This window comes from Balaenoptera physalus, assembly GCF_965194825.1.
Source record: "Balaenoptera physalus genome assembly, chromosome: X".
Taxonomy (NCBI): Eukaryota; Metazoa; Chordata; class Mammalia; order Artiodactyla; family Balaenopteridae; genus Balaenoptera; species Balaenoptera physalus.
Genome location: NC_138903.1, coordinates 41,632,779 through 41,659,527, shown reverse-complemented (window position 1 = coordinate 41,659,527; position 26,749 = coordinate 41,632,779). Strand labels below are relative to the sequence as shown.

Genomic DNA, 26,749 nt, shown 5'->3' with positions numbered 1-26,749 from the left:
AGTCCCTATGTTCATTATTTTTTGTATCTCCTGTAAAATTTTGCACATAATAGACATTTTATAAATGCTGGTTGATCTAACGGAGTTTCATAAATACCATACAGATTGGTAAAAATAATGGTTAGTGAAGCTAGCAAACATGATCAAACAGGAGTATGTCATGGAGGAATCACAAGACAGTTGTGTCATTATTATATGCCATCCATTTAGCAGACATGCCCTTAGAACTTACTGTCTACAGGCACTGTGGTGAGATTGCAGTGGAGAAGACAGATTCCTACCCATAAGTTGGAATCTTGTAGAGAACACAACAAAAGCCTGTTTGAGCCCCTTGTGACAAACTGTGTGACAAGGTAAACATTAGAGGATCTCCTGAATTTTGGGGGCTTTGGGAAGCTCCCTTAGGAAACACAAGTTTTAGAGTACTGTGCTCTGAGTTCAGTATTGCCCTCTAAAAAGGGTGGTAAGCAGGCTTGGAGGAATGAGGGAGCTGAAGGGTTTGTGCTTTTGAAATGACCCTGGAGGCTTGTTATACCCACTACTTGCCCGCATTCACTATTTCTGTCACCTTTATCCCTTTGGGCTGTGGTAGGCAGAATTCTAAGATGGCTCCCCATGAGCCTTGCTCTTGTATAATCCTCTCCCCTTTGAGTGTGGTTGGAACCTGTGAATATGATATTACTCCTGTGCTGATGTTATGTTATATAGCAAAGGGAGGTTATCCTGAGTGGGCCTGACCTAATCAGGTGAGCCCTTTAAAAGCAAAGAATGTCCTCTGGCTGGCTGCCAAAAAGGAGGGCAGAGATTTGAAGCACAAGAATCAAGGTGGAGAAAGACAAATATCATATGATATCACTTATATGTGGAATCTTAAAAAAAATGATATAAATGAACTTATTTACAAAACAGAAACAGACTCGCAGACATAGAAAACAAACCAGAGGGGATAGTGGGGTGGGGAGATAAATTGGGAATTTGGGATTAACAGATAGACATTACTATATATAAAATAGATAAACAACAGGGAACTACTGTATAGCACAGGGAACTCTATTCAATATTTTGTAATAAGCTATAATGGAAAAGAATCTGAAAAATATATATACATAAAACTGAATCACTTTGCTGTACACCTGAAACTAATAAAACATTGTAAGTGAACTATACTTCAATTAAAAAATGGTTAAAAAAAAAAGTCAAGGCACTGAGAAATAATGATGTATTTCTAAGAGCAGGGCATGGCCCCCCATTGAGAACCAGCCAGGAAATGGGGACTCCAGTCCTACAGCTTGCAAGGAACTGAATTTTGCCAACAATTAGAATGAGCTTGGAAGTAGATTTTCTCCCCAGAGCCTCCAGACAAGAACCCAGCCAGGCCAACACCTGGATGTCAACCATGTCACACCCTGAGCAGAGAGCCAGCCATGCTGTCCCTGACTTACAGAACCGTGAGGTCCTAAATTTATGTTGTTTAAGCTGCCGCATTTGTGGTAATTTCCTACCTAATGATAGAAAACTAATACAAGCACCTCCACTCTGGAGGTCCAGCTCAGGCACAGTGAGGACAAAATTTCTTTCACTCCTACTAAGTTGAAGAGAGGAAAGCTCAGTGCTAATTTGCAGCACAGGAGTTGAGAACAAAGAAATGTGTGTGAGGCTCCTAAGGGGACAGGAGTGACATTATTTTACAAGGTGTTATTACATATGATTATGACTTCACAACTGTCCTGTAAATTACAATCACGTTTACGGTTTTCTGTCCTAGTTCTTATATGTTGTGCTGTTATGAATAAGGATCATGCCAGGATTTGCATGTAAGCCCTGATGCAAATCCTGGCCACGGAAAAGGGTCTTATGAGACACTGCATCGTGTTCTTTCAGAATCCAAGTTGCTCTCTTGGAACGTAGTTGTTCTCTTTTTGCAGGTTAGGCAGGGGCTCTTGAGGATGTGGGGCCTTGGAGAGAACTCCAGACTTCTATTTGCTATATAGAAGCAGCAGCTTGCACAACGGAATCCTAGTGACAAAAAGAGAATCGCAATGTTTCTAGAGGTTTCCAGTCTGTGCAGGGGGAATAGCTTGGCCCTTGCATGAATGTATCTCAGAAGAGAATTTCTGATGCAGTGATCCATGATAGAAATTTATTTTACTTTGTATGTATTGATATAACTGGCTTTATGAAGCATGCTCTGATGAACAATGCTGACGAGTGATAGATGGTCCATGGCTGCACTTTGAGTTAGTTTTTTGATGTCCACTTCCTTCAGACCCTCCCTAAACATGAGTTCTGACTCGAATTTCATGCTACCTAGCTTCTCTCATTTACTTAAGGTTAGGTCTCTATAGGAATAAGCAATCTTACTTGATTCTATGTAAAATCAATGCATGTTGTAGGTATAGATGATGGGGGAATGGCTTGTAGGGAATCTTTAAAGGAAACAAAAGCATCTGCTCCTTCTCCCATGCAGATGTCTTTGAAAAATAATATAATAATGACATAATATCTTTCCTTTCTATAGCACTTTCGAATCAAAAGCAGTTATTATCTCTATTTCACATATACATAAACAGTGAAGATCAATAGCTTCCCACTGAGAAAAAATAAATCTGAAACTAGATATGTGAATGAGAAGAGAATTATCAGAGCGGAGCACTGGGTAACAATACCAATGCTAATGATAATGATGAGGAGAATGATTTTGGAAGAGTGTTGGAATGAGAGGGACCTTCCCAGATGTGTAATATTGAAACCACACAACTCAGATGGGATTTGAATGCAGCCAAAACTCAGATTGGGACTTGAACCCACAGGTTGGGACTCAAGCCCACTACCTTTTAATTGAAATTGCACACCTTGTCTCAGGACTTAATGAAGCTCAGGTTCTTTATGTCTCAGCACAGAAGGAATTCGGCCAGAGGCAAAGTGATAGGTAAAAAGTGGATTTATTTAGAGAGATACACATTCCATAGACAGAACGTGGTCCATCTCAAAAGGCGAGAGAGGCCCTGCAATATGGGGTGGTTAGTTTTTATGGCCTGAATAATTTCGTAGGCTAGAGTGGGAAGATTATTCCAACTGATTTGGAGAAGGGGTGGGGAGTTCCAGGAATTGGGCCACCGCCCACTTTTTAGCCTATTATGGTTAGCCCCAGAACTGTCATGGTGCCTGTGGGTGTGTCATTTAGCATATGCTAATATATTAAAATGAACATATAATGAGGCTCAAGGTCTACTGGAAGTTGAATCTTCTGCCATCTTGGGCCTAGTTGATTCTAACCAGTTTATGTCGTACCCACAACGGCTATGTCATTCTTTAAGGGTTGTGCCCTGCCCCCTTCCCTCCTGTTTCAATATGGATCTTGATTAAAAAAAATTTTTTTTTCATTTCAGATAACTTCTAGTAGTGGACTGAGAAGGAAGGATATCTCCCAGTTGATAAAGGTAAATTCAAAGGGGCAAACTGAGTTTTATTAATTTGACCTAAAACGTTTCTTGCAAAAAATATTTCCTGGCCTGGTAGTATAGGGGAGGAAATCTCTTTCCCCCTCTACCCTCCTGGAGCCTGTGAATCAAATTGATAAAATACCAATTAACAAGAGAAAAAAACAATTTTAATTACGTATGTGCACATGAGAATTCACAAAGAAAACTGTAGCTCAAGTAGGTGGCCAGATGATGGAAGCTTATATACCACCTTAGGCTAAACAAAGGAAAAGGGGTTTGGGGCTTCTGGGCGGGGGAAGTAAATTATGGGAAGGGGAGGGGAGGAAATGTGTGGTAAATAAGGGTTATCTTGTATGCAGATAAGAGTCTCTCAGGTGCTGAGTTGTCTCCTGAGAAGTAGCTCTCTTCCTGGTGGGAGACAGCTTTACAAATGGAAATTTCCTTTATAAACGTAAATTTCCTGTACAAAAGGGGAAATTTATACTCTATTTTCAGGCAGTGAGGGGGAGATAAAGAGCTTTCCCTGTGTCTGCTGGTTCTCAACTGACTCAAAATAATCCATATGCCAAAGAGGCATATTTTCGGGTGGCATGTTCTGATCTCTTCAGTAGGCACGTATCAACTTCCCTTTAGAAGTGGCTTTTTCAATGTCATTTTATTTTGCACATATTTTTTCCACGTATTTTTGCCTCTTTAAGTTAAAGATAGAAGGAAAAACCTGTCCAATCGATTTACAGCAATATTCCTTTATACATTACTTGAGGTGAGACATATGTGGAGGAACACTTGGGCAGAGACAGAAGAGATCCAGGTCAGTTCATTCAACAAATAACTATTGAACCAGCAGTACAGATAAGGTCCCTGCCTTCACAGAGCTTACAGTATAGTGACGAGGAGACAGCAATTTAAGAAAATGAAACTTAATAAGAAAATTTAAGGTGGGAAAGGGGATCAGAATATGTCATCCCGAAATATGCCACTTTGGTATATTATTTTGAGCTGAAAGCAATTAAGAAACAGTAGACACAGGAGGATCTCTTTGCCTTCTCCCTTTCTGCCTTAAAGCAGGGCAAAAATTTCCATTTGTAATGGTGTCTCCTTTTCACAAAGAGGAGGAGAAGAATACTCTTAATCACCAGTGATGACTCTTATCACTGGAGATGGCACTGACTTGAATCTACATAACAAACCTTACTAAACAACCCTTATCTAGCATTAGTTTCCCCCATATATTTACCTTCCGACAATTTATAGCCCCTAGGAGCTCAAATCCCTTTTTACTTTAACTAGTTACTGTTCCACAATTTATCACTCTTTTGTCAAAATGATATCTAAGCCCCGGAGTCTAACCACCACTTTGGAGTTTTCACTTCTTTTCTGTATAGCACCTCCCCCCAACATAAAATTAGAAATATCAATTAACTATGTAGGCCTTTTTCTCCTGTTAAGCTGTCTTTTGTCTTTTTAATTCAAGGTCTCAGGTACTGACCCTAAGAGGGTAGAGGAAAAGTCCCTCCCACCCCTATAGTGATAACTGGTATGAAGAAAAGAAAAGAAAGTAATGAGATAGGGGATTGAGGAAGGTGATTTTTTAAAGTATTTAGGGAAGGCTCCTCTGAGGAGATGACATCTTAGTTCAGACCTGTAAGATGAAAAGGCATAGGACATACCAAGACCTCAGGAAATGCATTCCAGGCAGAGGGAGTAAGAAGTGAAACATTCCCGAGTTAGACATCAGCCTGGAGTATTTAACAGGCAGAAAGAAGGCCACAGTGGTTAGAGCAGAGTGGACAAGGCGGGGAGTGGAACTAGATGAGGTCAGAAATGTTGGCAAGGACCAGACTGTGTGGCATCTGGTAACTCAGTGGTTCCCACACTTCAGTGAGCATCAGAATCACCTGGAGGGCCTATTAAAGATAGGTTATTGGGCCCCATCCTTAGAGTTTCTGATTCTGAGAATCTGGAGTGGGTCCAAGAATTTGCGCAGGATGAATGAACTCAGGTTAGAATGACCTTAGTTCTTATCCTACTTTGCTTCTTCTTGAATGAAACCATTGATGTCACTGAGCCTCAATTTCCTACCTGAATATTAAACATCAGAAATGAAAACTTCATAGGGTGTTAAATGATCTCATATATGCGCTAGAACGGGGAAAACTTAAAGTTTTATGATTCTTAACAAAGATTACATTTCTGGGCTGCAAACAAAGGAAATCAAAAAGTAGTTGTGGGCTGTGGTAAATGAAAGGATGTAAGTAAAGAAGAAGGAGGAGTCATGGAGAGTTATAGGCAGGCATGATTTAAAAAAAAATTATTTTATTCACTTATTTTTGGCTGTGTTGGGTCTTCGTTGCTGCCTGCGGGCTTCCTCTAGTTGCGGGGAGCGGGGGCCACTCTTCGTTGCGGTGCACAGGCCGCTCACTGTGGTGGCTCCTCTTGTTGCGGAGCGTGGGTTCTAGGTGTGCGGGCTTCAGCAGTTGTGGCACGCAGGCTCAGTAGTTGTGGCTCGCGGGCTTTAGAGTGCAGGCTCAGTAGTTGTGGCACACGAGCTTAGTTGCTCCGCGGGATGTGGGATCTTCCTGGACCAGGGCTCGAACCCGTGCCCCCTGCATTGGCAGGCGGATTCTTAACCACTGCATCACCAGGGAAACCCCAGGCATGATTTTTTTAAATTAAATTTAAATTAAATATTTTGTTAAATTGAGAGCCCAACTTGGGCCAGAGATTAGATTTTTACACTGAACTTGAATGCCTTCATGAATTTACTTATTCATGGAATTATGTGACTTTGACCTTTTGAAAAATAAAATACTTTCTTAAAGGCTCAAAAGACTTTTGTCAGACGAGACCAGTAAGCAACTCTTAAAACCTTTTCGAAGTGGAAATGATTCAAAGTACCTAATATTTCACCTATCAGGGGAGAGGGTTTGGTGAGGCTCACCCTAGGGCCTGTCTTTGACTGTACCCTTAATGCTGATAACAGCTGGGAATTTAACCTAAAGATATTTGAGCATAATGTGTGTGTATGAGAAGAGTCAATATTTATTAATTTTAGATAACACAATTGAGAAAGACTGGAGGTGGAAAAGAGGTGTGTGTGTGTGTTTGTGTGTGTGTTTACATGTAGGTAGGATACTTCTGTTTCCAGTCTGATACCAGTCTGAGGAAATCTACTTGATTTGTGGAGAAGTTGGAGAGGAGTGTGGTAGTTAAAGCACTTCTGTTTTCTTAAATGCCTTTTGTGACTGGTGTCAACCAGTCCTCACACATTTCTAGGGACAGAGAGACCAACAATCTTATAGTTTTATATTTAGGAAATCCCTATGTGTCTTGGTTTGGTCACAGCTTAATAGTAACCCCAAGTGTTTTATGTTTGAGCTGTTTGAAACTAGAACCTGATGGCAGAGGGACTTTCTCTGAAGGTTTCTGAGGAAAGGGTAGACTCCTATCTCGTAGGAATAGTGTCTGTGTCATGCTTTGTGGATATGAGCCAAATCAGGATTTCAAGATATATGTTCTCAAGAGAGAGAGACGGGGCTGGAGAAGGCTTTGCTTGGGTATCCCTTACTGGAATTGAGATATTCCAGGAACCCATCACACTTTCAATTCTGATCAGTTAACAGGGATTAATGAGACTGACACCTAGATAGGTGGGGTGGGAACCCAGGAGCAAAAAGGGTGTGATGTCAGAAGTGGTGGGCTGGTGTTGCCAACAAAAGAATGTCACTCGCCATCTGGCTCTGCAAGGATTGAGTTATTAGCCACTGCAGTTGCTGACCTTTAGCACCCCCTGAAAGGAGTTCAGGGTGGAGATCAAGAATGAGGCACTCTGTGCTCTGGGAAAACTGGCAGAAGAAGGCTTCAGATGGTTAGATATTTTCAGGAGAAATTTTTATGAACCCCATTTCTTGCATCTTCCCATACTTAGAAAAGCACTAAAACCATTAACTAAGATATCTGTTCCTCATATGACTAGCAGCAACCTGACGAGATGTGTGCTTGGTTGCATGTACCCCCTTCGCCAATATCACATATATACTAACATCTCCCCTTACCTCTTTGGAACAGTTTCTCAGAGCTCTCCGAGAGGCTGTGTCCCAGGCTGTGGTCTTCAATAAGACACTGAATACATTCGACTCACAGCTTTTACATTGTGCTTTTCTTTTTCAGTCGACAGTGTCAAAGGCAGACTTTGACCAAAGTTTGGCTTGGAGCCCTCTCCTTCACCCCAGATGCAGCAGGTCCTACATGATGGTGGGGGATGGTTTGGGTAGGACTCGGGTTACTTAGGCTAGATACTGGCTCCATTGTGGTGTCATCTTGAAGAAACTTTTTTGTTTTGTCTTGTACAGAATAAATACCTACCTGATATCATGTTCTTTTGACATTTCTCTCATGTGTCCAACAGCTACATAATGTGCTTTTCCCCTCTGGAGGTTGTACTGGAGGACTCATTCTCCTCATGCCTCCTCTCATCTCTCTTCCTGCTCTCAAAACTCCATTGTCAGCCTCCATGAAGTAGGTCATTCCAGGATGGATGATCTGTGGTGCAGGGAACTGCTGGCGAACCAGGGAGGTCTTAGGCAAGGAACTTGGTCTATGGAGTCAAACAGAGCTGGATCAAAAGTCTAGCTCTGTGCTTCCAGGGTCTGTAACATCAGGCACCCCTGTATCAGTCAGGATTAGGACAACAAAACAGAAATCACTCTCGGTATTTCAATCACTAAGGGTGATAACACAGAGACTTGGGTGCTTATGTGAATGTTGGAAGGGCTGGAAGAGCAAAGGTCAGGGAAAGCCACTGCTAGCTCTCAGATTCCCTGCTGGCTCTCAGAGACTCAGGAAGTTGCTTCAGCTGTTCAGGAAAGGAATTGCAGGAGACTGCCACCAGTGGTCACAGCTGCTGGCACCATCAGGGAGGGTGATTAGCAGAGAAACATCTGGAGGCTAATTAAAAGAATTCATATCTGTTGATACATATAGGTCTACCTGCTGGTACCTTTTCTCCACCTGCCCAATTTCATGCATATCCATTTCATTAGGGGAACCTAAACTGAATCCAGAATCCTGTTGGCGAGGAAATCTGGGAAATGTGGTTCCCAGATTTCTAACCCCTGAAAACCAGGCGAGGTATAGAAGGAGGTACAAAGAATGCTGAGTGCCAGCACAGTCCAGCACAACTGGACTACACAGGCATTATGTTCCTGAGCCTGTGTCGTCATTAGTAAAACAGATATCATAATATTCACAACTACAGCTATCACACACACACACAAAATGTACACAAAGTAACTGTGATACAAAGCTCAAAAATGATTTGTCCCTTTTCCTCCAATGGAAAAATCATCATAGGATCACAGAAATCCAAAACACTTTTTGAACGAAAAACTAAAAAAGAACTTTTGTACTATTTATTCTTTTAAAATATAAGAATAGGGCTTCCCTGGTGGCACAGTGGTTGAGAATCTGCCTGCCAATGCAGGGGACACGGGTTTAGTCCCTGGTCTGGGAAGATCCCACATGCGGTGGAGTGGCTGAGCCCAGGCGCCACAACTACTGAGCCTGCGCTCTAGAGCCTGCAAACCACAACTACTGAAGCCCACGCACCTAGAGCCCGTGCTCCGCAACGAGAGAAGACACCACAGTGAGAAGCCCGCGCACCGCAACGAAGAGTGGCCCCCGCTCTCCGCAACTAGAGAAAGCCCGTGCGCAGCAACGAAGACCCAACACAGCCCAAAACAAAATAAATAAATAAATTTTAAAAATTAAAAAAAATAATAAATAAAATATAAGGATAATGAAGGCATTCAGAGTATGCCACCCCAAAATATGCTATTCCAGCATAAAGGTTGTTTTGAGCTGAAGGCAGTTGAGAAGAAGCAGACACAAGAAAAACTCTCTGCCCTCTCCTTCTTTACCAGGAAGGGCAGGAAGAGTCTTAATCCCTGGAGACAACTCTAGACTTTTATCAGCCCAGAAAGGGCACCAGAAGAATCTACATAACAAACTTTACCAGCTAGCCCTTATTTTCCATTAGTTTCCCCATGTATTTACTGTCCCACAGTTTTCTGCCCCCCAAAACTCAAAGTCCTCTCCTTTGTCTTGTCACTTCGCTAAAATGTATTGTTCTTTAGTTAAGATGCTATATAAGCCCAAGTTCTAACCACCTCTTTGAGTTACTCATCACTGAGTATTCCTGTATATATGCACAATGCACATGTTAATAAACTCTGTTTATTATCTCTTATTAATCTATCTTTTGTCAGTCTAATCTGCAGAGCCCCAACTGAAAAACCTAGGAGAGTAGAGGAAAAAAGTTTTTCCTGTCCTACAATAATCAATACTGATTGTAAAAATTTTGAAAATACCATCAAAGACAAAATGCACTGGACAATTAAGGAGATGATTTTATGCAGACTATTGCAATAAGGAGAATGTTCATTAATAAGGAACATCTCAAAGAAGAAAGAGAACACCTGAAGTTTTACACAAGCACGTAGTAAACAAGGGAGTCATGGGGCAGGGTAGACAGGGAGTCTTGTGGGAGTCAGGAAGAGCCACAAGGAATGGTGGAGGTGGGTCTTTATCCCTGAATACCAAGGACAGGTGGTCCTTTGCATTTATTTTTTTCTGGAAAGGGATGGTGAATTTCCTAACCATTGCTGCTTTCTAGGAGCACAGGCTTCAGATAAAATTCAGTGCAGTCAATCTCTGCTTTTGTTCAAGACAAATATCATGAGTCAGTTAACAACACAGAGGTGATCAGAAACCTCCTGAGTGGAGGAAGCAGGGTCTAAGAAATAGTCTTTCCAGGACTCTTGTTGGCATTGTTCCTGTAAAACCAGTGAAACCATCTGTTGAGATTTGCTGGCAAAGGTAAGTTGTTTTAGGATCCTGGAGACCAGGCATTTCAAAAGAGGGTTGCCCCAAGTGAAAAAGAGAAACACCGATATAAAAATAAAAAGTTATGTTGAAGTGTCAGGAGTTGAACACTAAGGGTAACCAGTCCACTAGATTCCAAGAAATGGGTGGAGGAAAATATTTAGCTCAAGAGTCAGGAGAACTGCAGACACCTGACAAATTTCTTTGTTGGCCTCTCAAATGTGATTATACGAAGATGTCAAAGAAGTTTCTGGAAACAAATTTAGAGTAGTTGCTTCCACTTACTGTGCATGCACCCTGTCTGGAAGCCAGAATTATGTGAGCACCAGTCGGTTAGGCAGCACAGCTCATTGACTTTCTTGAAGCTCTCGAGTTAGTATGTTCATACTCATGGCCATGTTGTCCACAGTCTTGGTTACCTCTCATATAGGGGCATGTGTGACCTGATCATTTCACTGGACATCCTTAAGTGGTCCAGGCAGTGGCTTGTCCATGCAGAATTCTAGCCCATGCCTGGTCTGCTGCAGTAGTGAGTCCTTCAAGGTTTTTATGGAGTCTTGCTGATTCAGCTTGCAAGGTTTCTTCAAGTCCTAGGGGAAAAGGCCAGCTGCAAGGGAGCCCAGAGTCTCAACAGGGATCTGGGTAGTCAGGTTTTAGTTCTTGGTGACTCTGAGTCAGGCAGGAGGGAGAAAAATTGGATATGTTAGTTTGGAGGGTTGTAGCCAGATTTTGAAGAAAACTGGAAGAATGGACAATGTGTTAAGAATGGACAATTTGGGTAAAGTAATAGGATCCAGTCCAGTTTGCAGGTAAGAACCCAAACTGGTTTTTCCAGAGGGAGAGGAAGTCAATTAAATCTCCCGTCAGACAAGGTAGAGTTTGAATATTTATCATTTACCTGTAATTTACAAAGAGATGCAAAACCGTTCAAAGGCAATGAACAGGACCAGAATCTGATAACCCAAAGGGTGTGCTATAAAAGATGCAGTGTTCTCCATTGAAACAAAATTTTTCTCTGTAATACTGAAGAGTATTTACTTACCAATTCTGTGAACATTTGTTATATAGTTGATACCATAATGAATATTCAATTCAGTATTTGGATTTATTTTTTGTGTGCTTTTTTTCGTCTCAAAAAGGAATTCTTTAGAAAGGGAAAATGTTATATATGTCTAGAATGGCACATCACTCTGAAAACAGAATCTATTTTCAGTGCCAAAAAGTTAACAAAGTTCAAAAATCAACAGGATATAAATTGGGAAATAGAGGGGAAGGAAATGATACTACAAAATGCCAAATATTTATGTACTGGACGCTCACAAGTGACTTTTCACATATTTATTTTTGCATCCCTCCAGCAGGAACATAGTCATCAGCACTGAGAAGCCCTTTATTGAAGTACAGGAATGAGTGTGTTTTGATCTTAATTGGAAACAGAGTTTTGTCTGCCTCAGTGAAAGGAGAAGCTGAAGAAACACAGCAGCCATTGTTCCTGCTAATTTGATGTTATGATTCAATACAGGGCTGTAAAACTATGCCCCTTGGGCCAAATCCAACTTTTGGGGAGAAAAAAACCTTTTTATCTACCCTCTTAGGTTCAGTGCTCAGAGACCTGCAAATTAAACTGACAAAAGAGAGATTAGCAAGAAAAAAAGACAGGTTTTTATTTGCATAGGTACTCAACAGTTTGCAGAAAAATGTGACTCAAGGAGGTGGTTAGAATTTGGAGCTTATATGTCATCTCAATAGGAGATGGGGAGGGGCAGGGGGTACTTCTGGGAGGACAAATGACTTTTTAGAGAGGGGTTGGGGACAGAGAAAGGGTACTAATGGAAACACAAATGACTTTTTGGAAGGATAAATGGGTCCTTAGGAACATAGATGGGAGTTATGATAGTTTATGGTAATGTCTGTTTGAGTGTGATGTCAACTCCTCCTCTCCTGGAGAAGAGATGATGGGAGTTGCTCCTGGAGAGAGATTTGTGACAATTGAGTTCTTGTGGGAGGCTCTGCTTTTAGGCTGATAAGGAATTTCTGGAACTCAAATGCCTTCAGCTCAAAATAATTCTTAATGCTAGGGTGATATCCTGGTCCCTTTCATGGCCCACTGCCTGCTTTTATAAATAAAGTTTTATTGGAATACAGTCATGCCCATTTGTTTATACGTCTATGCCTATTTTTGCCATAAAAGTAACAGAGATCTTATGGTTCATAAAACCTAAAATATTTACTATCTGGCTCTTTCAGGAGAAGTTTACTGATCCCTGATTTAGATATATACATATGTTTGTATATTCCACATTTTGTCCCTGAAGATAAAAAAAATCTCATACAGATAAAAACCATGTACACAGGAATGTATTGTGTGGCCTGGCTGTTGTTAATAAGCTTCAGTTTAATACATGATGATGATTATCCTTTTGAGCTCCTACTATGTGCCGGGCCCCATGCTTGAAGTATACACTTTACCTCTGCTCTCCGAGGGCTTTTCTAGCAGAAGAACAAGAGGCCGGAGGGCCTGTAATCTGAGGCAGCCTGTGGAAATGTTAGAACAGAGAAGAGCCAATCAAGGGAAGAGCAGACATAGTCAAGGGACGGACTCTGTAAGGGTCATCTGGGAAGGATTGTGGAGGACGAATGATTTAAATGATGTATGGAGGGAACTGATAGTACATAGACAGGTAAGGATGGGAGAAAAGACCATTCCACACAGGGGGAACACCATTCATTCACTCATTTATTTAACAAATATTTATAGTACGCCAAGCAAAGTTTCCATTTTCACAGAACTTATAGTATTTTGAAGCAAAAAAAAAAAAAAAAGCCCTAGTAGGAGAATGCAAGGTGTTTTAGGGACCTATTGCATTGTCTTCTGTGACTACAGAGTACGGTGCAGGGGGTGGGATATTGGGAAGCCATCTTGTCTGGAAAAATAAACAGTGATCAGATCATGGGAGGCCTTTAATGCGAAACTGAGAACTGTGTTTTGCTTTGCATTTTGTTTTGTATTGTTTTGCTTGTTTCTGGTTTGGCAATAGGGAATCACTGGAGGTTATGAAGATGATCTGTGTGCTTTATGTTAATTGACTGATGTGCTTTAGTAGATAAAATTTTCTGGCTAAATATAAGACAGAGTAGGAAGAACTGGGCACAGGGAAAGAAGCCACTTCAGAGGCAAGAGTTAAGAAGGATCTGAACTAGGTAGGATACAGGTGGTTGCAACAGACAGGGAGCAGGAAGAAAATGATTGCAGAGATAGAATTATTGTAATTAGTAAACTGACAGAACATAGAGCTGTTCAGATGTTTTAAGCCAGAGAGAGAAGTTATTGCTATTAGAGAGATTGGAAGTACGGGAGGGGGAGGTTGAGGTGTGGGTTATTATAGATTACTTCTCTGCTTCCCTCTGCCAAAGGACAATCTAGAACTTCACAGTTCCAAGATGTGAGCTTCATCTGGATAAGTCTGCTAAACTAATTATTTAAAAAAAAAATCATTCAAACTAGCTGTTTCCAGCTCTGGTTTTGAGACTTCCCCTCTAAAAAATAATAATTTGAAGCACATTCACAATATCTTTAACAGCTTTGAAACCTATATTTTTTCCATTTTAATTTAAAACAAAAATATCAGCTATCCAACACTTTCAGGAATGGGATACATTAGCAGATAAAAATTGTAGCACTCAATTCTTCAGACGTGGCAAATTAATGTCAGATTGACTGTGAATTATATTTTTCATACCGATATTTTGGCTTTCTCTAGAGAGAGCCTCTGTAATTTTTACAATGACAGCTTCCATGCTGAAAGAGTTAATCATGGCATTGTCCTTTGCATGTCTGTGAAAGAAGAGGCTGTAAAGACCTGGGAGTAAAGAATCAGTCTCAACACAGGAAGCAAGAGTTGCTTAAAGGGAGGAATCAGAAAGACTTGGGCTGACTCCTGTCTCTGTCACTTGCTAGTTGTGTTAGGCTCTATACAGCTAGCTTGACAGGTTGGTTAGTCTCTTGATGCCTCTGTCTCCTCGTTTTAAGATGGAAATAAAAATATCTATTTCAGATAGTTGCCACGAGAGTTAAATAATCAAATGCAGGTATGAAGTAGCCAGTGTGGAGCCTGACCTTGGTCAACGCCAGTTATGGTTATATTTCTATTGGACGTACTCAGCCCTTGGTCCATGAGCAGGGCTGCTATTTTCACAGGCTCGTACTCCGTGTGCCTCTGCTCAGTCAACCCAAAGGATTCCCATTTTTGTTTTCTGCACACCATCAATGTCGTGAAGCAGAATCTTGGTGTGAAAACAGGAAATTCCTTTTAGAGATGTTACCCTTTGTATTCTGATTTTCTCCTTTAAGGATACGGTGTTAGCCCTTCTGTCTCTTTTGGGGAAATTGTTTACATACGGGAAAGAGAGATTTGTTTCTTGACAGGTTTGACTTTTTACTTCCCAGTAAGGTTCTGTTCCCACATTTTCAAGTACTAGAGCTAATCACTCTTACTTAAGCTCAGGTATTCAGAAGGTGTATTTGAGGCTAGTGTCAGGATGGGATATCTGATGATTGATGTTTTATAAATGTCTGTGGTGAGTTTCTGTGTCTTCCCTATGGATGTTTTAACAATTTGAATATGACCATCCCCTCCCACTATCACTTATATCTTGGAAGTTTGGGGTTAACCTTCTAAGAGTATTTATATCACCAGCTGATTTAAAAAGCCATGCTTTCTACATTTCGCAAAAACATTGGTATATTATTTAGGATGCTCCAGAGAAACAGAACCAATAGGATAGATAGATAGATAGATAGATAGATAGATAGATAGATAGATAGATAGATAGATAGATAATTATAGGAATTGGCTCATGCAGTTATGGAAGCTGAGAAGTTACCTGATCTGCTGCCCGCAAGCTGGAGAACCAGGGAACCTGGTGGTATACCAGTCTGAGTCCGAAGGCCTGAGAACCAGGAGCACCAATGTCCAAGGGCAGGAGAAGATGGATGTCTCAGCTCAAGCAGAGAGAGCGAACTTTCCCTTCCTCCCCCTTTTTTCTCCACTCAGGCCTTCAGTGGATTGCATGCTGCCCACCTGCATTGGCAAGGGGAATTTTCTTTACTCAGTCTACTGATTCAAATGCAAATCTCTTCCAGAAACACTCTCACAGACACACCCAGAAATAATGCTTTGCCAGATATCCGGGCATCCCTTAGTTCAGTCAAGTTGACACATAAAACTAACAATCACAATTGGCCACCTATCGAAGGACTTTCCACTTTCAGTTGTGTGTTTTGTGAGGAAAAAAATGCCTTAAATTAAGTTGCCAATAGCCAATATTATAGAAGATAAGGCCTTTCCTCATCCCTTCACCACTTCCCTGAGCACAAGTGAAGTGGTGGTAAAATAGGTAAGAAAAGTACCTGTTTTGTTAGGTTGTTTTCAAATGCACTCCCTTCTAGTTTCTTGAGTCCTTTCAGCCTGGTTTCCATTGGATTTGGGAATTTGTGAGGAAACATGCTGGGGCTTTTGCTCTGGGCAGGCACTTGTACTCTTGGCCTTATGATATGAGAAGTGTGGGAGGGCAGATCAAGGGCTGTGGCCCTGAAACTCATGTCATTGAAAGCTGGATAACTGATCCAAGCCAACGACTTAGAAGAAAAAAAAGACTCTGAATGCTAGAATTATGTCTTCAGTTAAAATCGATCATCTTTCTATAATTGGAGAAATAATTGACATAAACAGTCATATACATGTCAGTTGACTGTCAAAGCAAAATTGTTTCCTCCTCATCACGCTTTCAGAGAACTGGCAAATTCTACCATCCTGGAGAGTATTTATCTTTGTGATAAAGAGATAAAAAGAGATGTGTCTCTACAAATGTAAAATAGATAGCTAGTGGGAAGCAGCCGCAAAGCACAGGGAGATCAGCTCGGTGCTTTGTGCCCACCTACAGGGGTGGGATAGGGAGGATGGGAGGGAGACACAAGAGGGAGGAGATATGGGGATATATGTATAGCTGATTCACTTTGTAATACAGCAGAAACTAACACAACATTGTAAAGCAGTTATACTGCAATAAAGATGTTAAAAAAAAAAGAGATGTGTCGAGAACAAGATCTAGGAGGGTTTTCCTGTCTTAGGCTTACTTTGAATTCAGAGCACAATGTGTTTAAGGATGGTCAGCTGTGAGGGGGAAGTTATAAACTTTGCTCCCTGCCCATCTCTATTTCTGTACAGTTTTGAGCATGCTCTTCTCTAGGGGTTCTTGGTACATTTAGGGGCAGAACGTGACTCTGTTCATTCTCATTTGTATTAATTAAGGCACGTTCACCTTTTATACAGTTCTCATAACTGAGTTTTAAGTCCAACATTAGCTGATCTATTGTTGAAATTGTATGTATTAATTTTCCCTTCCAACTTAATTTCATATGCATTTTTTTCTCTCTCATATGTATTCTTTGAGGATAACATCTCTAAAAACTCCTTATATTCCCTGGTACCTTTGTGTGAATTAACTAACCCTGTGTTTAACTCAGCAAAACACTTCACTTCATTTGTTTAACTGTATGACAATAGCTTTCCTCTTTCTCAGTGAGAAATAATTCTTTTCTCATCTCTTTCATTTTTTTAAATATTTTTTTTTGATGTGGACCATTTTTAAAGTCTTTATTGAATTTGTTACAATATTGCTTCTGTTTTATGTCTTGGTTTTTTGGCCACGAGGCATGTGGGATCCTAGCTCCCCGACCAGGGATCAAACCCGCACGCCCTGCACTGGAAGGCGAAGTCTTAACCACTGGACCACCAGGGAAATCCCTCATCTCTTTCATTTAATATCAGACTTTCTTATTCATCTCTGTGTTATGTAAGGGCCTAATTAATGACCCACAAAAAATTACTCATGGGAGTGAAGAAACTGACCTTGTCAAAGGTCCCTTTAAGTAGAGAAAATGTGACAGCTTCCTCACAGGCAGTCATGGTTTGGACATATTGGTTTTTGTTCCCTGAGATCTAGTTTTCTTGTTTTGTTTTTAAATTTGAGTTTTTTACAGTTTGTACATATGTACGCACACTCACACAACACACACCAGCTTATTTGGTTAATGAAATTAAGCAACTGAATGGTTAGGTTTTTCAAAGTTGAGTCAGTTGTCTGACACTTAGGGAGAAAAAAGCTTTGATGGGATCAGTTTGTTGCTCAAAGCCAGGCATGAGGGAGCAGATCCCACAAGTCCACAGCAGCTATCCCAACTCTTGCTGATACATGTCACAGATTTCAGCAGAAGAAAAACCTTTACACAAGGATGCTGTGATAATGCCTCAAACAACTGTGGAATGATGGTTCTGCAAACCAGAAATGGATATGTTCTTCTTGTAGTCATTTATTGCTCTCACAGGAACAACATGTTCAATGGTTATTTGAGTAAATAAGTCCTTATTTGTAGAGACAAGATGAAGCAATCTCTCAAAAGAAGTATTTTCAAAAATCAAAAAGGTCAACACTGGGACTTCCCTGGTGGCGCAGTGGTTAAGAATCCGCCTGCCAATGCAGGGGACACGGGTTCGAGCCCTGGTCTGGGAAGATTCCACATGCTGTGGAGCAGCTAAGCCCATGCGCCACAACTACTGAGCCTGTGCTCAAGAGCCCGCAAGCCACAACTACTGAAGCCCACGCGCCTGGAGCGAGTGTTCCGCAACAAGAGAAGCCACAGCAGTGAGAAGCCCACACACCACAATGAAGAGTAGCCCCCTCTCCGCAACTAGAGAAAGCCCGCGTGCAACAACGAAGACCCAATGCAGCCAAAAATAAATAAATAAATAAATAAATAAATTTTTAAAAAGTTATTTAAAAAAAAGGTCAACACTTGTAATAAAAAAGAACTATGCTAAAATCCACTGCACAGATTTTTGTAGATATTTGATTGAATATTGATATCTTGGACCACTAAATATAGAGAACAACCATTAGCAGTGTTATTGATTGAGATCATATTTCTATTTTTATTATTAATTAAAAAAATATATTTATTTGGTTGCACTGGGTCTTAGTTGCGGCATGTAGGCTCCTTAGTTGTGGCTTGAGGGCTCCTTAGTTGCGACTTGCTGGCTCCTTAGTTGTGGCATGCGAACTCTTAGTGGCGGCATGCGTGTGGGATCTAGTTCCCTGACCAGGGATCAAACCCGGGCCCCCTGCATTGGGAGCACAGAGTCTTAACCACTGCGCCACCAGGGAAGTCCCAGGACCTTATGTTTCAATGAAGGGCATCAACTTGAAAAGATACTGTCACTATATTATAGAAGTAACTGGGTACTATGGGGTCCAGTAGAGCATCAGCCCTACAGAAGTGGGAGATGATTCAGGAAGCCTTCTAAAGGTGACATTGAGTCTTTTTTTTTTCATTTCCAGAGTTTTTTTAAAAATTGAAGTATAGTTAATTTACAGTGTTGTGTTAGTTTCAAGTGTACAGCAAAATGATTCAGTTACACATATATATTCTTTTCCATTATAGGTTATAACAAGATATTGAATATAGTTCCCTGTGCTATACAGTAGGCCCTTGTTGTTTACCTATTTTAAATATAGTAGTGTATATTTGTTAATCCAAAACTCCCAATTTATCCCTCCCCCACCTTTCCCCTTTGGTAACCATAAGTTTGTTTTCTATGTCTGTGAGTCTATTTCTGTTTTGTATATAAGTTCATTTGTATCATTTTTTTAGATTCCACGCATAAGTGATATACAATATTTGTCTTTCTCTGTCTGACTTACTTCACTTAGTATGATAAATCTCTAGGTCCATCCATGTTGCTGCAAATGGCATTATTTCATTCTTTTTTTATGGTTGAGTAATATTCCATTGTGTATATATACATGACATCTTCTTTATCCATTTATCTGTCGATGGAGACATTGAGTCTTGAAAGATGAGAAGAAGTTAGCCAGATGGAGAAGGGGAAGTCACTGTAGACAAATAAACATTATTGTTTTTGTTGTGGTGGTGATTAAGAATGAAAAATTCCATCACAGTTGGGTGCTTGCATACGCACTCAATTATAAATGGTACCTCTAGAGAGTTGAAAAAGGCTTTTGAATTTTCACATCTAGAGATCCTTAGGCGCTAAATGTTTTTAAAAATTTGATAGTAAAAACTAACTTTATGCAGCCATCTTTCCTGTACATGAGCAAAAAAATCAATGTATTTTATATATTCTATAACTTACTCCTATAGAACTATGAAGTTTATGTTTCTATTTCAACTAAATAGCCATTTACAAGACACTTATGTGGAAAGCATTAATATTGCAGGACTGCTCCATAGAGTTGGGCAGACTGTACACTGCACAGCTCCAGAGGGCGCATCTACATAGAGCAGGATGCATAGTCTGCACAACTATTATATGGAGGCCCTACTTTGGGACAAAATGATGAATAAGAATCCTGAACTCAGATTTATATTATAAGAGGAAGAATAGGACAAATGCCAAAAATGACTCTTTTCTCTTTATAAAGCTTCAAAGGGCAATGAGGTCACAGTTAATTGAGGCTTCTTGGGAGAAGGTAAACAGGTAGTATTCTAGTGGAGATGGAGTTGGTAGGGAAAGAAATAAGGAAAGGAGTAGGGAGAGCAGCATGAACCAAGAAGGGTGTGAGAAAAGCCTGAACAAACTGATTGATGAGCATGTGGTCCCTTTAGGATGTAAGACAGATTAAGGAACATTCAGTAGAGGGATATTTGGTTGGAAAAGGTCCATATTATAGAGGAACTCGAAGTCCTGGCAGTGATGTTGGCACAAATTTGGTGAAGGAGATCAAGCAAACATTGCAAACCGCTGACCCCGTGGTGTAGCACTTGTATAATTATACACTGCCCAACCCTAAGGGTACTGTTTATGTTGTGTTCTACATGAATGGTGCCTATAGGGTTTTGCAGTACATAGCCTACACAACCATACACAACGGCTCTGACCCATAGGCTCTGTTCAGCTGCTAGAGGTGTTTGGCCCCTACATCAATGGCTTGCATACAGATTTTTTCAATTATGTAATTAGTTGCCGATATTTAAAATATGTCATGTAATATGGGTATCAGTGTATTACTGTACACAAGTAGTGTATTCCATCCTTAGATTCAGCCATTTCTCCAGGGAACCCGAGTTCCTTTTATTAGAGAGTAGTATTTAAAAACCAAGATCTGGGCACTGGGAGTGCTCATTGGTACTGAGATGTCATTGCTTCTAGACCCTCTCAGCAGACAGAGAAAGGAAATATATGTATGTATACTAACTCCTGTATACACAAATATCTATAATTCTGTATCAATCTATCTATAAATATCTATCTACCTACCTTCCCACTTACCTACCTACCTGTATTCATACTGATATTTCTGATTCTAATCTAGCACCCCAGCACCTCTGGGTTTATTCTAGCTTATCCCACTTGCTTATTTGTAACTTCTTTCTCTGACAGGGAGAAATCTGGGTCCTGTTACCACAATTTGCTTACTTATTTGTTCAACAATAATAATGTAAAATAGTTTTAGAATTGTTGCTGTGAGAAACAAAATTATCAACTAGAATACAGTGTTTATGTACAGTTCTTTTTGTATTTAGCCTTAGATTGTTCAGTGAAAACACTGTTTTCACAAGTTAATCAGAAATGCTTGAATAAATAGATAAATGGGGGAGGAGAGACAAGTCTTGCTTACAAAAGAATTCCAAATAATATAGGTTGATACTCCCTCCGAGGGTGGGCTAGACTTAGTGGCTCATATCCAAAGTAAAGTAGGGAAAAGGAAAAATAGTAACTCTACAGTGGAGAGACATGGCAAACACTACATTAACCAAGTGATGTGAAGGTTGACATCATCAGTAATAAGTGAAGTTGATAATATATACCACCTGATATGATGTGATGAGAAAGGCACTTCACCTCTGTGGTATTCTTCCCCAAAACTAATAACACCAGTATAATCCTGAGAAAAACATCAGACAGACTCAGATTGAGGGACATTCTACTGGATATAAGGCCAGTATTCCTCAAGAGTGTGAAGGTCATGGAAAACAAGGAAAGACTGAGAAACTGTCAAAGACCAGAAGAGACTGGGGAGACATAACTAAATGCAATGTGGTATCCTGGATTGGATCCTGGAACAGAAAAGAGAATGTTAATAGAAAAACTGGTGACATCCAAATAAAGTCTACAGTTTGGTTAATAGTAATGTACTAATGTTGGTTTCTTAGTTGACAAATGTACCATGAAAATGAGAGATGTTGACAATAGAGAAAATTGAATAAGGAACTCTGTACTATCTTTGTAACTTTTCTGTAAATCTAAAATTATTCAAAAATAAGTTTATTTTTTAAAAAATTAATGAGGTTGGCTTTTTTTCTCTCACAGCCTTCAGTGGAGTCATGTCATGCATTTGTAATATACTGAAATTTCATTTGTCACATGTTTCATTCCATCCTGGGATGCCCTGATATCTTGGTTGACTTTTTTTTTTTTTTTAGATATTAGAAATAGTATTTTATTACTTTTTTTTATGATAATTCAAATTTCATGACTTTTATAATCTGTTCTTCTTAAGAGCCTCAGAACATTGGACGTATCTAAATATGGAGATACTAAGATTCCCTCGCAACCCTTTCTCCACCATCAAAGTACATTGGAGGAAATACTCACTAAAAAAAATGCCAGAGACCTTGGGAAACTGAACAACTTTCTACAATTTCTTAAGTGTTAAATGATTCAAATATTTTGGAATGATAAACTAATTTGGGGATAATGCCACCATCATAATTAAATGGATTTAAATAATCTGAACATATATTAGGTTTCCATGCACTTAGGCCTTTGTTATCCAATATTATTCTACTATGTCTCAAAAACATTATAAATATACACACACACTCATAAAACATATACATTATATGTGTGTGTGTGTGTATATATATATATATGTATATATATCTTAAAGGAAATACTTCTGAGATCAAAGAATTACAGATATGACCATATAAAATGATTTGGATATTGTCGTTATTGTAGGTTGTCCAAGAATACTCAAGTGTAGGAAATGGTGTTGTGTACTAAAGACTATAGCTAGATCTTCAGCAAGTTCTTAATTTTTTTTTTAACATCGTTATTGGAGTATAATTGCTTTACAATGGTGTGTTAGTTTCTGCTTTATAACAAAGTGAATCAGTTATACATATACATATGTTCCCATATCTCTTCCCTCTTGCATCTCCCTCCCTCCCACCCTCCCTATCCCACCCCTCTAGGTGGTCACAAAGCACCGAGCTGATCTCCCTGTGCTATGCGGCTGCTTCCCACTAGCTATCTATTTTACATTTGGTAGTGTATATATGTCCATGACACTCTCTCACCCTGTCACATCTCACCCCTCCCCCTCCCCATATCCTCAAGTCCATTCTCTAGTAGGTCTGTGCCTTTATTCCTGTCTTGCCGCTAGGTTCTTCATGACCTTTTTTTTTTCCCTTAGATTCCATATATATATGTGTTAGCATACTGTATTTGTTTTTCTCTTTCTGACTTACTTCACTCTGTATGACAGACTCTAACTCCATCCACCTCATTACAAATACCTCCATTTCACTTCTTTTTATGGCTGAGTAATATTCCATTGTATATATGTGCCACATCTTCTTTATCCATTCATCTGATGATGGACACTTAGGTTGCTTCCATGTCCTGGCTATTGTAAATAGAGCTGCAATGAACATTTTGGTACATGACTCTTTTTGAATTATGGTTTTCTCAGGGTATATGCCCAGTAGTGGGATTGCTGGGTCGTATGGTAGTTCTATATTTAGTTTTTTAAGGAACCTCCATACTGTTCTCCATAGTGGCTGTATCAATTTACATTCCCACCAACAGTGCAAGAGGGTTCCCTTTTCTCCACACCCTCTCCAGCATTTATCGTTTGCAGAATTTTTGATGATGGCCATTCTGACCGGTGTGAGATGATACCTCATTGTAGTTTTGATTTGCATTTCTCTAATGATTAATGATGTTGAGCATTCTTTCATGTGTCTGTTGGCAATCTGTATATCTTCTTTGGAGAAATGTCTATTTAGGTCTTCTGCCCATTTTTGGATTTGTTTGTTTGTTTTTTTGTTATTGAGCTGCATGAGCTGCTTGTAAATCTTGGAGATTAATCCTTTGTCAGTTGCTTCATTTGCAAATATATTCTCCCATTCTGAGGGTTGTCTTTTGGTCTTGTTTATGGTTTCCTTTGCTGTGCAAAAGCTTTTAAGTTTCATTAGGTCCCATTTGTTTATTTGTGTTTTTATTTCCATTTCTCTAGGAGCTGGGTCAAAAAGGATCTTGCTGTGATTTATGTCATAGAGTGTTCTGCCAATATTTTCCTCTAAGAGTTTGATAGTGTCTGCCCTTACACTTAGGTCTTTAATCCATTTTGAGTTTATTTTTGTGTATGGTGTCAGGGAGTGTTCTAATTTCATACTTTTACATGTACCTGTCCAATTTTCCCAGCACCACTTATTGAAGAGGCTGTCTTTTCTCCACTGTATATGCTTGCCTCCTTTATCAAAGATAAGGTGACCATATGTGCGTGGGTTTATCTCTGGGCTTTCTATCCTGTTCCATTGATCTATATTTCTGTTTTTGTGCCGGTACCAAACTGTCTTGATTACTGTAGCTTTGTAATATAGTCTGAAGTCAGGGAGCCTGATTCCTCCAGCTCCATTTTTCATTCTCACGATTGTTTTGGCTATTCGGGGTCTTTTGTGTTTCCATACAAATTGTGAAATTTCTTGTTCTAGTTCTGTGAAAAATGCCAGTGGTAGTTTGATAGGGATTGCACTGAATCTGTAGATTGCTTTGGGTAGTAGAGTCATTTTCACAATGTTGATTCTTCCAATCCAAGAACATGGTATATCTCTCCATCTGTTTGTATCATCTTTAATTTCTTTCATCAGTGTCCTATAACTTTCTGCACACAGGTCTTTTGTCTCCTTAGGTAGGTTTATTCCTAGGTATTTTATTCTTTTTGTTGCAATGGTAAACGGGAGTGTTTTCGTAATTTCACTTTCAGATTTTTCATCATTAGTGTATAGGAATGCAAGAGATTTCTGTGCATTAATTTTGTATCCTGCTACTTTACCAAATTCATTGATTAGCTCTAGTAGTTTTCTGGTAGCATCTTTAGGATTCTCTATGTACAGTATCATGTCATCTGCAAATAGTGACAGCTTTACTTCTTCTTTTCCAATTTGGATTCCTTTTATTTCTTTTTCTTCTCTGATTGTTGTGGCTAACACTTCCAAAACTATGTTGAATAATAGTGGTGAGAGTGGGCAACCTTGTCTTCTTCCTGATCTTAGTGGAAATGGTTTAAGTTTTTCACCATTGAGGACAATGTTGGCTGTGGGTTTGTCATATATGGCCTTTATTATGTTGAGGAAAGTTCCCTCTCTGCCTACTTTCTGCAGGGCTTTTATCATAAATGGGTGTTGAATTTTGTCGAAAGCTTTCTCTGCATCTATTGAGATGATCATATGGTTTTTCTCCTTCAATTTGTTAATATGATGTATCACGTTGATTGATTTGCATATATTGAAGAATCCTTGCATTCCTGGAATAAACCCCACTTGATCATGGTGTATGATCCTTTTAATGTGCTGTTGGATTCTGTTTGCTAGTATTTTGTTGAGGATTTTTGCATCTATGTTCATCAGTGATATTGGCCTGTAGTTTTCTTTCTTTGTGACATCTTTGTCTGGTTTTGGTATCAGGGTGATGGTGGCCTCGTTGAATGAGTTTGGGAGTGTTCCTCCCTCTGCAATATTTTGGAAGAGTTTGAGAAGGATAGGTGTTAGCTCTTCTCTAAGTGTTTGATAGAATTCGCCTGTGAAGCCATCTGGTCCTGGGCTTTTGTTTGTTGGAAGATTTTTAATCACAGTTTCAATTTCAGTGCTTGTGATTGGTCTGTTCATATTTCCTATTTCTTCCTGGTTCAGTTTCGGCAGGTTGTGCATTTCTAAGAATCTGTCCATTTCTTCCAGGTTGTCCATTTTATTGGCATAGAGTTGCTTGTAGTAATCTCTCATGATCGTTTGTATTTCTGCAGTGTCAGTGGTTACTTCTCCTTTTTCATTTCTAATTCTGTTGATTTGAGTCTTCTCCCTTTTTCTCTTGATGAGTCTGGCTAATGGTTTATCAATTTTGTTTATCTTCTCAAAGAACCAGCTTTTAGTTTCATTGATTTTTGCTATTGTTTCCTTCATTTCTTTTTCATTTATTTCTGATCTGATCTTTATGATTTCTTTCCTTCTGCTAGCTTTGGGGTTTTTTTGTTCTTCTTTCTCTAATTGCTTTAGGTGCAAGGTTATGTTGTTTATTCGAGATGTTTCTTGTTTCTTGAGGTAGGCTTGTATTGCTATAAACTTCCCTCTTAGAACTGCTTTTGCTGCGTCCCATAGGTTATGGGTCATCGTGTCTCCATTGTCATTTGTTTCTAGGTATTTTTTGATTTCCCCTTTGATTTCTTCAGTGATCACTTCGTTATTAAGTAGTGTATTGTGTAGCCTCCATGTGTTTGTATTTTTTACAGATCTTTTCCTGTAATTGATATCTAGTCTCATAGCGTTGGGGTCGGAAAAGGTACTTTATACGATTTCAATTTTCTTAAATTTACCAAGGCTTGATTTGTGACCCAAGATATGATCTATCGTGGAGAATGTTCCATGAGCACTTGAGAAAAATGTGTATTCTGTTGTTTTGGGGTGGAATGTCATATAAATATCAATTAAGTCCATCTTGTTTAATGTATCATTTAAAGCTTGTGTTTCCTTATTTATTTTCATTTTGGATGATCTGTCCATTGGTGAAAGTGGGGTGTTAAAGTCCCCTACTATGATTGTGTTGCTCTCGATTTCCCCTTTTATGGCTGTTAGTATTTGCCTTATGTATTAAGGTGCTCCTATGTTGGGTGCATAAATATTTACAATTGTTATACCTTCCTCTTGGATCGATCCCTTGATCATTATATAGTGTCCTTCTTTGTCTCTTGTACTAGTCTTTATTTTAAAGTCTATTTTGTCTGATATGAGAATTGCTACTCCAGGTTTCTTTTGATTTCCATTTGCATGGAATATCTTTGTCCATCCCCTCACTTTCAGTCTGTATGTGTCTCTAGGTCTGAAGTGGGTCTCTTGTAGACAGCATATATATGGGTCTTATTTTTGTATCCATTCAGCCAGTCTGTGTCTTTTGGTGGGAGCATTTAATCCATTTACATTTAAGGTAATTATTGATATGTATGTTCCTATTCCCATTTTCTTAAATGTTTTGGGTTTGTTATTGTAGTTGTTTTCCTTCTCTTGTGTTTCTTGCCTAGAGAAGTTCCTTTAGCATTTGTTGTAAAGCTGGTTTGGTGGTGCTGAA

The 26,749-nt window shown here is 39.5% G+C and overlaps 1 long non-coding RNA gene across 20 annotated transcripts in view; it reads left to right on the top strand.

Moving 5' to 3' along the window:
• LOC309652620 overlaps positions 1-26,749 on the top strand; it is a 137,720-nt gene that overhangs the window by 44,499 nt on the left and 66,472 nt on the right. For 2 of the 20 annotated variants that reach the window (XR_014258818.1, XR_014258819.1), the window contains 2 exons: positions 3,390-3,440; positions 11,684-17,367. The exons of 14 other annotated variants lie outside the window; for them this stretch is intronic. This is a non-coding gene — a long non-coding RNA (uncharacterized lncRNA). 4 more of the 20 variants (XR_014258820.1, XR_014258821.1, XR_014258810.1 and 1 more) reach the window with 2 other exon arrangements.